Raw genomic sequence first — 14214 nt, 5'->3', positions numbered from 1 at the left:
CTTCAAAACCGGAAGTGTTCATTTACTATTAGAAACGCCAATTTTAGCCATAGAGATAATAATACCATATTATTTCCCATCATATTATGACCAAACTAATACACAATTTTATACTTTGAGGACTATTAATGTTATTCTTCTTCTGAGCTCATCAAACATGACTTTGTTAATTTCAATGGTCAAGTCTCATTTTTTTTTAACTCTGACTTGTGATTCCCTTGTAGCTTTGGGAAATATTTGGTAGTAATAATGGTTTCCTAAATTATAAAAACTTTAATTTACTAACAGTAAAATGTGGTGAATCTGAGGTGTCTCTGGTGGTCCTTAGTCCTCTTTCCTGTGACCTTCACTGCAATTTTGGTGAACAAACAGGTTCAGTTTGCACTGCAAATGCCATTGTTTTAAGCAACATAAAACTGTTTTTTAAACAACTGATTCACAATTCAGGTACCTGTGTGTTATGAATTTCACTTATTACTGTACACACAATGTTTTTGTTTGGTTTTTGCTTTTACACAAGCAAATTGGTTTAATTACATTAAACTAAAGACAATAAATTTCTATTATTGTTATTTTGCAGCAATATCAAACTGGTCTGTTGATTGTACTCTTTTAGAATAAAACTTTTTTAGTTTAAAAACTTTGTAACTAACTTGACTCTCCTGAAAAATATTTAATGAACCTTTGCTTAGAATTATGATAGAGGTTCCAACCCTTTCTGTTATTGCCCTAAATATACTTTTGGACCCATTTGAGGTTGGGTGTTTCAAGTCTGTCTCTATGTGTTATGTTTGGCAGTTGGTCCCTGTATGTGTTCCCATGTGCTGTATGAGGAAGCTTTTCTTATGAAGACTAAATAATGATGGAGATGGGTCTTGTATCTATCTGTTGCTTTCATTGGTTAACTAATAAAAAAAACTGCTTGGCCTGATAGGACAGAAAATTAGGTAGGCGGAGTAGACAGAACAGAATGCTGGGAGAAAGAAGCCGAGTCAGGCAGTTGCCATGATTCTCCCACCCGACACAGTCGTAGGTTAAGATCTTCCCAGGTAAGACACCTCGTGGGCTATACAGAATATTAGAAATGGGTTAGATCAATATGTAATAGCTAGCCAATAAGAGGCTGGAACTAATGGGCCAAGCAGTGTTTAAAGGAATACAGTTTCCATGTAATTATTTTGGGGCATAAGCTAGCGATGTGGGCTGCTGGGTGCCGGGGATGCAGCCCGATGCAGTTCCTCTAACAATCTCCCCTTTTCCCCCAACATACACAGAAAATCCCAGAAAGTATACAATGGAAGTTTATGGCTTTGTGATCGAAACAGAATATTCTGTAATATTTAGTTACATGTAAACTCTAAAATTTGACTAACTTTGGCATAGATACATTCATATGAGGAGAAAGTCAAAGAACTCAAGATATCTGGACTTCTAGAAGTCAATGACACAGAACAACAAAGAGAAACATTTTTCTCATTACAGAATCATCAATTCTTCTCCAGGGAATCACTGTCCTGGACACTGGACAACATTCAAAAGGTATAATTGAAAACTGTAGATATACAAAATATACTTGAAATAACACAATCCCTAAGTAACAGAAAGAAAGGATCATCAGTAACAGGAGGAGAGAAGAGTTTCCTTTTAAAGGAGCGGCCTTACAACCATGAAAGCGAAAACACAGCACAGACAAGGAGGCTTTAGCAGGGCTGCTGTGTCTCATGCTATAATCCTGAGAGTTGTTCATCACTCCAGATCTCTAAGTATACACAATGTGATATAAATACCTGTAAGCAATGTAGAGATGAATCTCCAAAAAAGGAACTTTTGAGAGGGGAGTAAAGAAATTCGATAATTTAAATCAAACCTCTCATTTGTCCAAGGAATATAGGAAAGTTTTAAGATTTCACTAGCAAAGGATAAAGACCATGTGAGGCATTTAGGAGGAAAATTTAGTGGAATCAGAGACACTTCCAGAGAACTGGTTAAATAATGACTCCAGTTAGCTGGCATATTTAATTGTGTAATTTGGAATCTGATGTTTAAGACAAATATCATTCCTTAACTGTGATCTGGGTAAATACTTCACTCATAATTATAGAAAGAAAAGTAGAAAAAAAGTACATTATGATGCAGAAAAATGTGAACATTATTGTAGTTAGCTGATATCTGTCACTATTAAAAGTTATTAGTCACCTTGGTAGTATTTACTGTTTATTTATAGTGAGTAAAATAGTAATTTACTCTATAGTGTTCCAACCCCAAAATGTATAATGTAATAATAAGGAAAATTGATTATTACAAAAAATTGATTTTGATGAATGTACGCTCATTTCTTATAAAAGTTTGTAAGACCACCAAAATATTTTTATAATGTGAATATTTACTGTTCCTCAAAAGCTACCTGCTTAAAGTTAGCTTTTTTTTGTATCTGGTGATTGGTGAGAGTGCAGGACATTTAAGAGGCACAGTGAGAGGAAATAAGGTCATTGCATATGACCTTGAAAGAGATATAGACACTTATGGCATCACCCCTTCTCTCTCTGTTCTCTGGCTGTCATATAAGCTTTCTTAAATTACATAACTTATCCATACTATACTAAAGCAAATTGGGTTAGATTTCTAAGTATTGGAAACAAAATAACCTCTTTTTGGGGTGTGTTTTTTATTTTAAGATTTATTTTTAATTGTCTGCATACGTGTCTGTGTGTGGGTATGTGCACAAAAGTGCAGGTTCCCATGAAGGACAGAAGGTTGAGGAATCCTGAAACTAGAATTATAGCGGTGTTGCCAGCCTTCTGACATGGGTGCTGGGAACTTAACTTGTTTCTTCTGGGAGAGTTATAGGTGTTCTTAATCACTGAACAATCTCTTAAGCCCCTTCATGAATTGGTTTTTTTGTAGGTATTTTTCTCATCAATAAAAGCTTAACTGCATTGATAAGGGGTGTCTGATGACTCGTTGTAAAGGGGAGGTATAATGAGATGATACTTAAAGTCGTGTCAAAGATGAGATCGTGAGGGAAAAGAATATAGTACACAAACTATTCAAAGTAACATGTACAACTTCAGAATGTAACATTTTCTTGTGATATCATATATATGATAGTGTGAATGGTAACACATTAATAGCATGGAAGAATTTGTATACTATATAAGAATTCTCTAAGGAATTTAAATTTTATAATATTATATTTTGCAGAGTGAGGTTGGACATTTATTAGGTAGGTTATGGAGGGGAAGGAAAGGGGGAGAAGAGGAGAGAGAGAGAGAGAGAGAGAGAGAGAGAGAGAGAGAGAGAGAGAAGGGAGAGACATAGAGGGACCTGGAAAAGAGCAATTTTATAATCTTATTTTAAAACACAGGGCTTGAGTTAAAGTTCTTCCTTTTTAGAATGAAAAGTCAGGTAATTTGGGATACGGTGACAACTTTCCACTTCCAAATTTGGTATTTATTAAAAACAGTGTTTCTAAATGGATATTTTCCTGGTAATCTTGTCTACTTCCCATAACCAGGAGGATAGCTATATGTTTTTCTTTGGGTTCACCTTCTTATTTAGCTTCTTTAGGATATCAAATTATAGAATCAATGACCTTTATTTATGGCTAGAAACCAATTATGAGTGAGTACATCCCATGTTCATCTTTTTGGGTCTGGGTTACCTCACTCAGGATAGTGTTTTCTATTTCCATCCATTTGCATGCAAAATTCGAGAAGTCATTGTTTTTTACCGCAGCGTAGTACTCTAATGTGTATATATTCCATACTTTCTTCATCCATTCTTCCATTGAAGGACATCTAGGTTGTTTCCAGGTTCTGGCTATTACAAATAATGCTGCTATGAACATAGTTGAACAAATGCCCTTGTCATATGATCGGGCATCTCTTGGGTATATTCCCAAGAGTAGTATTGCTGGGTCCAGGGGTAGGTTGATCCTGAATTTTCAGAGAAACTGAAACACTGACTTCCATAGTGGTTGCACAAGATTGCATTCCCACCAGCAATGAATGAGGGTACCCCTTCCTCCACAGCCTCTCCAGCAAAGGCTATCTTTTGTGGTTTTGACTTTAGCCATTCTGACAGGTGTAAGATGATATCTCAAAGTTGTTTTGATTTGCATTTCCCTGATTGTTAAGGAAGTTGAGCACGACCTTAAGTGTCTTTTGGCCATTTGAACTTCTTCTGTTGAAAATTGTCTGTTCAGTTCAGTGCCCCATTTTTTAATTGGGTTAATTAGCATTGTAAAGTCTAGTTTCCTGAGTTCTTTATATATTTTGGAGATCAGACCTTTGTCAGTTGCGGGGTTGGTGAAGATCTTCTCCCAGTCAGTAGGTTGCCTTTGTGTCTTAGTGACAGTGTCCTTTGCTTTACAGAAGCTTCTCAGTTTAAGTAGGTCCCATTTATTCAATGTTGCCCTTAATGTCTGTGCTTCTGGGGTTATACCTAAGAAGCGATCACCTGTGCCCATCTGTTGTGGGGTATTTGCCACTTCCTCTTCTATCAGGTTCAGTGTTTTCGGGCTGATATTGAGGTCTTTAATCCATTTGGACATGAGTTTTGTGCACGGTGATAGATATGGGTCTATTTTCATTCTTCTACAGGTTGACATCCAGTTGTGCCAGCACCATTTGTTGAAGATGCTTTCTTTCTTCCATTGTATACTTTTAGCTCCTTTATCAAAAATGAGGTGTTCATAGGTTTGTGGGATAAAATCCGGGTCTTCTATACGATTCCATTGGTCGACTTCTCTGTTTTTATGCCAGTACCACCATGTTTTCATTACTGTAGCTCTGTAAAAGAGTTTGATGTCAGGGATGTAATGCCTCCAGAGGATCCTTTATTGTATAGGATTGTTTTGGCTATCCTGGGTTTTTTGTTTTTCCATATAAAGTTGATTAATGTCCTCTCCAGATCTGTGAAGAATTTTGATGGGATCTTGATGGGGATTGCATTGAATCTATAAATTGCCTTTGGTAGAATTGCCATTTTTACTATGTTGATCCTCCCAATCTAAGAGCAAGGGATGTCCATCCATTTTTTGGTATCCTCTTCAATTTCTTTCTTCAATGCCTTAAAGTTCTTGTCAAATAGATCTTTCACTTCCTTGGTTAGATTTACCCCAAGATATTTTATGCTGTTTGAGGCTATCGTGAATGGAGAAGCTTCTCTGATTTCCCTCTCTGCTTGCATATCCTTTGTGTATAAGAGGGCAACTGATTTTTTGGAGTTGATTTTGTATCCTGCCACCTTACTAAAGCTGTTTATCAGCTGTAAAAGTTCTTTGGTGGAGTTTTGGGGGTCGCTTATGTACACTATCATATCATCTGCAAATAATGAAAGTTTAACTTCTTCCTTTCCAATTCGAATCCCCTTGATCCCATTATGTTGTCTTATTGCTATTGCTAGAACTTCCAGCACTATATTGAAGAGGTATGGAGAGAGTAGACAGCCTTGTCGTGTTCCTGAGTTAAGCGGGATGGCTTTGAGTTTCTCTTTGTTTAATTTGATGTTAGCTGTCAGCTTGCTGTATATAGCTTTTATTATACTTAGGTATGACCCTTGTATCCCTAATCTCTCCAAGACTTTTAACATAAATGGATGTTGAATTTTGTCAAATGCTTTTTCAGCATCTAATGAAATGATCATATGGTTTTTTTCTTTCAGTTTATTTATGTGCTGGATTACATTGATAGATTTTCGTATGTTGAACCAGCCCTGCATCTCAGGAATGAAGCCTACTTGATCATAATGGATAATTTTTCGGATGTGTTCTTGGATTCGGTTTGCCAGTATTTTGTTGAGGATTTTTGCGTCAATGTTCATGAGTGAGATTGGCCTGTAATTCTCTTTCCTGGTTGAGTCTTTGTGTGATTTTGGTATCAGAGTTACTAGCGTCATAAAAGGAATTTGGTAATGACCCTTCTGTTTCTATATTGTGGAATACATTGAGGAGTATAGGTATTAGCTCTTCTTGGAAGTTCTGGTAGAATTCCGCATTGAAACCATCTGGCCCTGGGCTTTTTTTGGTAGGGAGGTTTTTGATAACAGCTTCTAATTCTTCGCGACTGACTGGTCTGTTTAGATTGTTCACCTGGTCTTGGTTTAATTTTGGTAAATGATATTTATCTAAAAAAGTGTCCATTTCTTTTACATTTTCCAGTTTTGTGGCATATAGGCTTTTGTAGTAAGATCTAAGGACTCGCTTAATGTCCTCTGTGTTTGTGGTTATGTCCCCCTTTTCATTTCTGATCTTATTAATGTGCAAATTTTCTCTCTGCCGTTTGACTAGTTTGGATAGGGGTTTGTCAATCTTGTTGATTTTCTCCAGGAACCAGCTTTTTGATTCATTGATTCTTTGGATTGTTTTCTGTGTTTCTATTTTGTTGATTTCAGCCCTCAGTTTGATTATTTCCAGTCTTCTACTCCTCCTAGGTGAGTCTGCTTCTGTTTTTTCTAGAGCTTTCAGGTGGGCTGTTAAGTCTCCAATATGTGCTTTCTCTGTTTTCTTTAAATGGGCACTTAGTGCTATGAACTTTCCTCTTAGGACTGATTTCATAGTGTCCCATAAGTTTGAGTATGTTGTTTCTTTATTTTCATTGAATTCAAGGAAGACTTTAATTTCTTTCTTTATTTCTTCCTTAATCCAGGTATGGTTCAGTAGTTGACTGTTCAGTTACCATGAGTTTGTAGGCTTTCTGGGGGTAGCATTGTTGTTGAATTCTAACTTTAATCCATGGTGATCTGATAAGACACAGGTGGTTAGTAATATTTTTTTGTAACTGTGTAAGTTAGCTTTGATACCGAGTATGTGGTCAATTTTCAAGAAGGTTCCATGAGCTGCAGAGAAGAAGGTATATTCTTTCCTCTTTGGGTGGAATAATCTATAGATGTCTGTTAAGTCCATTTGCTTCATTACCTCCATGAATTCTCTAATTTCTCTGTTAGGTTTCTGTCTGATTGACCTGTCCATTGGTGAGAGAGGAGTGTTGACGTCTCCTACTATTAGTGTGTGCGGTTTGATGGCTGCCTTGAATTTTAGCAATGTGTCTTTTACATACGTGGATGCTTTTATATTAGGGGCATAGATATTCAGGATTGAGACTTCTTCCTGATGAATTGTTCCTGTTATGAGTATAAAATGCCCCTCTCCATCTCTTCTGATTGATTTAAGTTTGAAGTCAACTTTGTTAGAAATTAGTATGGCCACACCTGCTTGTTTCTTAGGTCCATTTGCTTGATAAGCCTTTTCCCAGCCCTTTACTCTGAGTAGGTGCCTGTCTTTGTGGTAGAGGTGTGTTTCTTGTAGACAGCAGAATGTTGGATCCTGTTTTCTTATCCAATCTCTTAGCCTGTGCCTTTTTATAGGTGAGTTGAGCCCATTGACATTAAGTGATATTAATGACCAGTGGTTGTTAACTCCGGTCACTTTTTTAGTAGTAGGGTTTGTATGTTTCCCTTCTTTGAGTTGTGCTGGTGAAGGGTCTCTAGATGTCTGAGTTATTGTGGTCATTGTTGGACTCCTTGGTTAGTGATTTTCCTTCTATTATTTTCTGTAAGGCTGGATTTGTGGCTACGTATTGTTTAAATTTGTTTTTATCCAGGAAAATTTTGTTTTCTCCATTTATAGTGAATGAAAGCTTGGCTGGATATAGTAGTCTGGGCTTGCATCCATGGTCTCTTAGTTTTTGAAGTACATCTATCCAGGACCTTCTGGCTTTCATGGTTTCCATAGAGAAGTCAGGTGTAAGTCTGATAGGTTTACCTTTATAAGTAACTTGGCCTTTTTCCTTTGCGGCTCTTAATATCCTTTCTTTATTCTGCATATTTTGTATTTTGATTATTATATGGCGAGGGGTTGTTTTTTTTTTTTTTTGATCCAGCCTATTCAGAGTTCTGTATGCTTCTTGAACCCTCATAGGTACTTCCTTCTTCAGGTTGGGAAAGTTTACTTCTATAATTTTATTAAGTATATTTTCTGGACCATTGAGCCACACTTCTTCTCCTTCTTCTACTCCAATTATTCTTAGGTTTGGTTTTTTTATTGTGTCCCATATTTCCTAAATGTTTTGTGATGTGAGTTTGTTGGACTTGCTGTTTTCTTTGATCAGTGTGTTTATTTTCTCTATGGTATCTTCAGAATCTGAGATTCTTTCTTCTATCTCTTGTATTCTGCTGGTTATGCTTGTTTCTGTAGTCTCTATTCGTTTACCTAGATTTTCCATGTCCAGCCGGCCCTCTGTTTGTGTTTTCTTCTTTGCCTCCATTTCAGTTTTCAAGTCATGAACTGTTTCCATTATCTGCTTGATTGTTTTTCCTTGGTTTCCTAGGGTATCATTCACTGATTTACTCAATTCCTCGAACTTTCTGTTATACTTCACATCCATTTCTATAAGGGTGTTTTTTATATGCTGTTTAAGGGTGTCAATCACTTTCATGAAGTCAGTTTTTTCTACTTCTTCTTGATTAAGGTGTTCATGTCCTCCTGTTGTGAGGTCGCTGGTTTCTGGTGGCTTCATGTTGCTTTTCAGATTGTTGGGTGAATTCTTGCATTGGAACCTGCCCATCTCTTCCTCGGAATGCTCCCCTATGGATCTTCTTTTACAGGATCAGGTCTCCTTGCCTACTGATGTACCTTCCCAGAGATGGCTCTCCACAGTGATAGCTCTCCTGGTGCCAAGATCAGATCTCTGTGCCCATTGATCGCTCTCCCCAGTGCTGGCTCTCCTGGCACAGAGATCAGGTCTCCGTGCCCAATGTTTGCTCTCCTGGGGCCGAGATTAGGTCTCCGTGCTGGTTGGGTAGCTTGTATACAAAGCGCCTACCTTGCTTGGTGCAGGCAGGCTAGTGAAACAAAGGAACTCCCACCCGCTTGGTTGCCCTGAGGATTTGGACGGACCCAGCACCCAGACAGGCTGAGCTGGGTGATGTTATGTGCTGAAAGAGGGCAGGGGGGCCAAGGTGGGGAGAGTTCTGGATGAAAGCTGGGTGGGATAAGAAGAAAGAGGCAGTATGCAGGGAGTAGAGGCCCTGCAGAGAGCCCAAGAAGGATAGGGGGTTGAGGAACTTCTGAGTTCCCTGTCCTGGGCTGGTGCCACGGGGTCAGAAACTCACCCCAATGTTGGCTCTCCTGGCGCCGAGATCAGGTCCCCCTCTTTAACATTGTTTTAATAGTCAACATTCCAAGGTCCTTTGCAGCAGTTGAGTCCCATTTTTGTTCCAACTTTCTTCTCTGTTGCTGCTATTAAATTATCATGGTGCAGCTGCCTAGCTGACAAACTTTATCCCCACAAGAGATCACAAGGCGCAGTGCATGAGAGAGACTGTGATTTCTTCAGGAAGCACTCAGGATTAGGTTTTCAAAGCAATTGCCAATTACATAGTGTGAGTTAAGCCTGAGCTACAGGAGACACTGATATAAACCAGTTGTTGTTGATATTCCTAATGTTGTGACCATTTAAAACAGTTCCTCCTGATGTGTTGAACCCCAACTATAAAATTATTTTCACTGTTACTTCATAACTATATTTTTGCTACTGTTATGAATTATAATATAAAATATCCATGCTTTCTGATAGTCTTAGGCCAGTCCTCTGATAGGATCATTTGATTCCCCAAAGGAAGCTGTGACCACCAAGGTTAAGAATCCCTGCTCTAAACTGATATAAATAAACGAACAGCATTTAAGAAAAAATGGAATGAAATTCTTAAACTAGAAAACATTGAAATATATAGCAGTAGTGCATCTAAATAAAATGAATGTTGAAAATGACACCAATAATTAATGCTTTAAAATGATAAAAAAAAAATAGTAGAACACTTATCTATACTAAATTTGAAATGGAGTAGTCCCTTCCCTGAGAGAAAGAATGCCATTAATAAGAGACTGTATGACTTTCTTCCATGTAAAATGTTAGCTACTGAGTGCTGTAATGTGATGGTGTTACAGTCAATTGCCTGTTTCTCAAACCTTTCAGCTGACTTAACTGTGTCAACTAAGATTGTACATATCTGCATAGGAGAGTTCTCTAATTGGAAACGGAATACTTAGTAGTTCAAGCTCTCCTCGCTAAATTGTACACCCACCAATTCTGTCTGTCTTCATTCACATGGAAGGAATTAATATATGCAGGGAAATTAAAGAGAAAGTCACTCACCATGCCCCATCAGCCCTTCTTTGTAATGCAGACCCCTGCAGTGCAGCCTGTGACCTAGCCATTATATAGTCTGTTTCCTCCTGCAGTGAACACAGAACAATGTTCCTCCTCTTCTGGTCTGAAGGGAGAAACCATGCTCCACACACAAATCCTTTCCCTATTCTGCAATGGACAGTCCACTATGTGACTCAAACACAATTTTAGAACTGTGTGGTGCTGCAGACATGTAATCCAAGGTCTAGTGTTTGGTCAAGAAGAGAACAAGGGCAATGCCTTATGGGGCTACAGACAGGGTTCAAGCACATCTCAATCAAACTAGGAGACCTTGACTCAAAATCACTTTTCAAAAAGACTGGAAATTAATTATAGAATTGATATACATTTATGGCACAACAGGACTTCATGTTAGTTGTGACCCTGTAATGGCCCCTTGAACAGCATTTAGAAGTCAGTTTTTTAATGGAGGGATGGGCATTTGTGCTGGTTGTACATCAGGCTTGTCTCCATTGTGATGGGAATGTTGCTGGTTAATCCTGGGGAACAAACTTTTACATTTTATCACACTAATCTCTAACAGGTTAGAATACCATTACCTTTGGGGTATTTGGGGTGCAGCTCTCCCTTACCTAAATTCTACTTTGTGACTTAATGTTTCCCCAAAACTGGAAATTCTATTACCATCAATTCTACTCTTCTACAGTTTAGCAGTGGAGTGCTACTCTATACAGGAAATACTGTTTACCAGCTCCACAGAACTAACTCCAGATGGATCCTAAACTTAAATATTAAATGTTCAAAGTAATGAACTTCTGGAAGATACTAGAGGGAACAGAGCTATCTGACTTTGGCAAATCTGTGTTCCATTGCAACAATACAAGCACTAAGGGAGCCCACATTTCACAGTAAAGTCAACAACAAGGGTATTTCAAAGCACAGTCCCACTCCTAAATCTCTGAACAGATGCAGTAAAGATTGTGAATTTACTCAGAGGCTGCCGGCAGCCCGGAGAATTTCAAAGAATGTGTAGAATCACGTAGTATTATGCAGACCCTGCTAGGGCATGCAGGATCAGCAGGACCAGACAAAAACATGATGAACTCTGCATCTGGTCACCGGCTCCCACCTGGCCAGAGGAGGATGAACTACACTGTCTCCCATGGCTCAACTAGCCGCTTCTCCCGGTCTGAGAATAGCCCCAAACTCACCACATCGTGATTTTCCAGCTTGCCCATGCTCCCTGCTCAGCTCCTTGCACTCACAGAAGACACAAAACCACTGACGCCATCTTCTCTTCGAAGTCATGCTTGAAAGTGGCTGCAGCTGGAAGGATCCTGCACAACTTCTGACTGGCAGGTCACCTAGAGGGCCTGATTGGCTATTGAGGCCTGAGTGACAAGAGCACCTCCCATAGAGTTATACTGTGCTTAAAGACACAGCTCAGTCGGGTGATGACAGTGGCAGTGCATGCCTTTAACCCCAGCACTTGGGAAGCAGAGGTAGGCGAATCTCCTTGATTTCTATACCAGCCTGGTCTACAAGAGCTAGTTACAGGAAAGGCTCCAAAGCTACAGAGAAACCCTGTCTCGAAAGACAATAGATAGATAGATGATAGATAGATAGATAGATAGATAGATAGATAGATAGATAGATAGATGATAGATCTACAAGAGCTAGTTTCAGGACAGGCTCCAAAGGTGCAGAGAAACCCTGCCTCGAAAAAGTAAAACTAAATTAAAAAATGAAATAAAGATAGAAAGAAAGAAAGAAAGAAAGAAAGAAAGAAAGAAAGAAAGAAAGATCTGCAAAAGCTAGTTCCAGGAAAGACTCCAAAGCTATAGAGAAATTCTGTCTTGAAAAACAATAAATTAATTAACTGATGAAATAAAAATTTAAAAATTGAAAATTAAAGACACAGCTCAGTGGTTCCTGGCCCTGCCTTTTATCCCAAAGACCTTTTCTAGATCAGTAGAGGTGCATTTCTATAGCATGTGCCCCTGGCTCCAATAGCAGAACCTGCTATCTTCCAGCTCTCCACAGGCACTGCCCGTTCTTCTCCTTGACACAAGCTAACTTGTACAGGCCACTGTCCCACAGGTGGAAGGATGCCCAGAATATTATCAGCTAAAGGGAGATTTAAAGATACAAAAGGAGATATTTGTTATGTGACACCATACTGAGGTAAGGTGAACTGAAGGTAATTTTTACCTGGATGTCACAGGGACTTCAGATAACCAGGAAAGAAAAGCAAGAACTAGATCACAGGTTAAAAACAGACAATAAGTCTTTCTCCCACCAGAAATCTGCATGATGGTTTCATTTCTTTGGAGTTTCATTCATGAAATTTAGAACAAACTGTTGTCAAATGGATAAAAATAAAGAGTAGTCTTCAGGAAAAGTTGAATACTTAGAGAATGAGATAGGAACAAAGTGTTTATGAGCACTAATGCTATCACATCTTCCTCAATGGGCAGGTGAAAAAACCCACAGCAACATTATTCAAAGTTCTCTACATGAATAGGACTGGTAGAATGAATCTCTTCATGTATATAGAAAGTGGATTTATTAAAATGTCTTACAAGCTGTGATCGAGGTAATCCAAAAATGTCTGTCAAACAATAGAAATAGTTGTTAAGTTCATGAGGCTGGATATCTCAGCTGGTCTTCAGTATATACCAAAATTTCAAGGAAGTAGGCTCTAATGCTGGTAAAGAAATGAGCTTGGTAGCCAGAGCTAGGGCATGCAGGCAAAGTGAGAGGAGAGAGCTTACTTCTTCAATAATGAAAAGTATAAGAATAAAATATAGAAATTAAGGATCCAGTCCAAAAATGTGGAAATATAAAGTTGTAAGCTAAAACACATTTTGAAAAATGAAAGAGAGAGAGAGGAAGAAAGAAAGAAAGAAAGAAAGAAAGAAAGAAAGAAAGAAAGAAAGAAAGAAAGAAAGAAAGAAAGAAAGCTGGCAGCCACTGTTAACCTTTAACAAACACTTTCTGCCTTAAGAGCAGACATCCTGGCAGCCACTGTGTACAGAGGTAAACCTTTAACAATCATTTCCTGCCTCCCAGCTTTCCCACTAGGCAGGTACTGGCAAAAAGGTTAGCTTCTAGCTATTGCCTCTATGGAACCCTCTGCTTGTATTCTTCTAATTTTTAACTGTCCACTTATGCAACTCTACTCTCTGCCTTACATTCTTTCAGGTGCAGTGAAAACTGGCTGTGCCAGCCACTAACTTTAACACTCTAAGTTAGCAATCTAATGTTCTATAAACAACAGTTGTAAAACTAACAATGTAATGTGACTTTAAGCCTGACTTCAAGGTTGTAAAAGCTCTTTGACACACACCTGGTGCTAGATTTTACTGTACAGAGAAGCTCCAAACCAGCCACCAGGGCCACAGTTTCAGAACCTCCTTAGCAATCAGGGAAATGCAAATCAAAACAACTTTGAGATATCATCTTACACCTGTCAGAATGGCTAAAGTCAAAAACACCAAGGATAGCCTTTGCTGGAGAGGCTGTGGAGGAAGGGGTACACTCATCCATTGCTGGTGGGAATGCAATCTTGTGCAACCACTGTGGAAGTCAGTGTTTCGGTTTCTCAGGAAATTCGGGATCAACCTACCCCTCGACCCAGCAATACCACTCTTGGGAATTTACCCAAGAGATGCTCTATCATATGTCAAAAGCATTTGTTCAACTATGTTCATAGCAGTATTATTTGTAATAGCCAGAACCTGGAAACAACCTAGATGCCCTTCAATGGAAGAATGGATGAAGAAAGTATGGAATATATACACATTAGAGTACTACGCTGTGGTAAAAAACAATGACTTCTCGAATTTTGCATGCAAATGGATGGAAATAGAAAACACTATCCTGAGTGAGGTATCCCAGACCCAAAAAGATGAACATGGGATGTACTCAGTCATAATTGGTTTCTAGCCAGAAGCCAATCTCTGACTAAATATGTAGGTGAGACCAGAAAGTGTGATCCAGATTTAAGACAGATCTTATTCTTTGTTTGATTGTTTTTTGTTTTATGTTTTCTTTTTTCTTTTTT

The sequence above is a fragment of the Microtus pennsylvanicus genome, chromosome 1, assembly GCF_037038515.1.
Source record: "Microtus pennsylvanicus isolate mMicPen1 chromosome 1, mMicPen1.hap1, whole genome shotgun sequence".
NCBI classification, from domain to species: Eukaryota; Metazoa; Chordata; class Mammalia; order Rodentia; family Cricetidae; genus Microtus; species Microtus pennsylvanicus.
Note: the sequence above shows the minus strand (reverse complement) of the source record.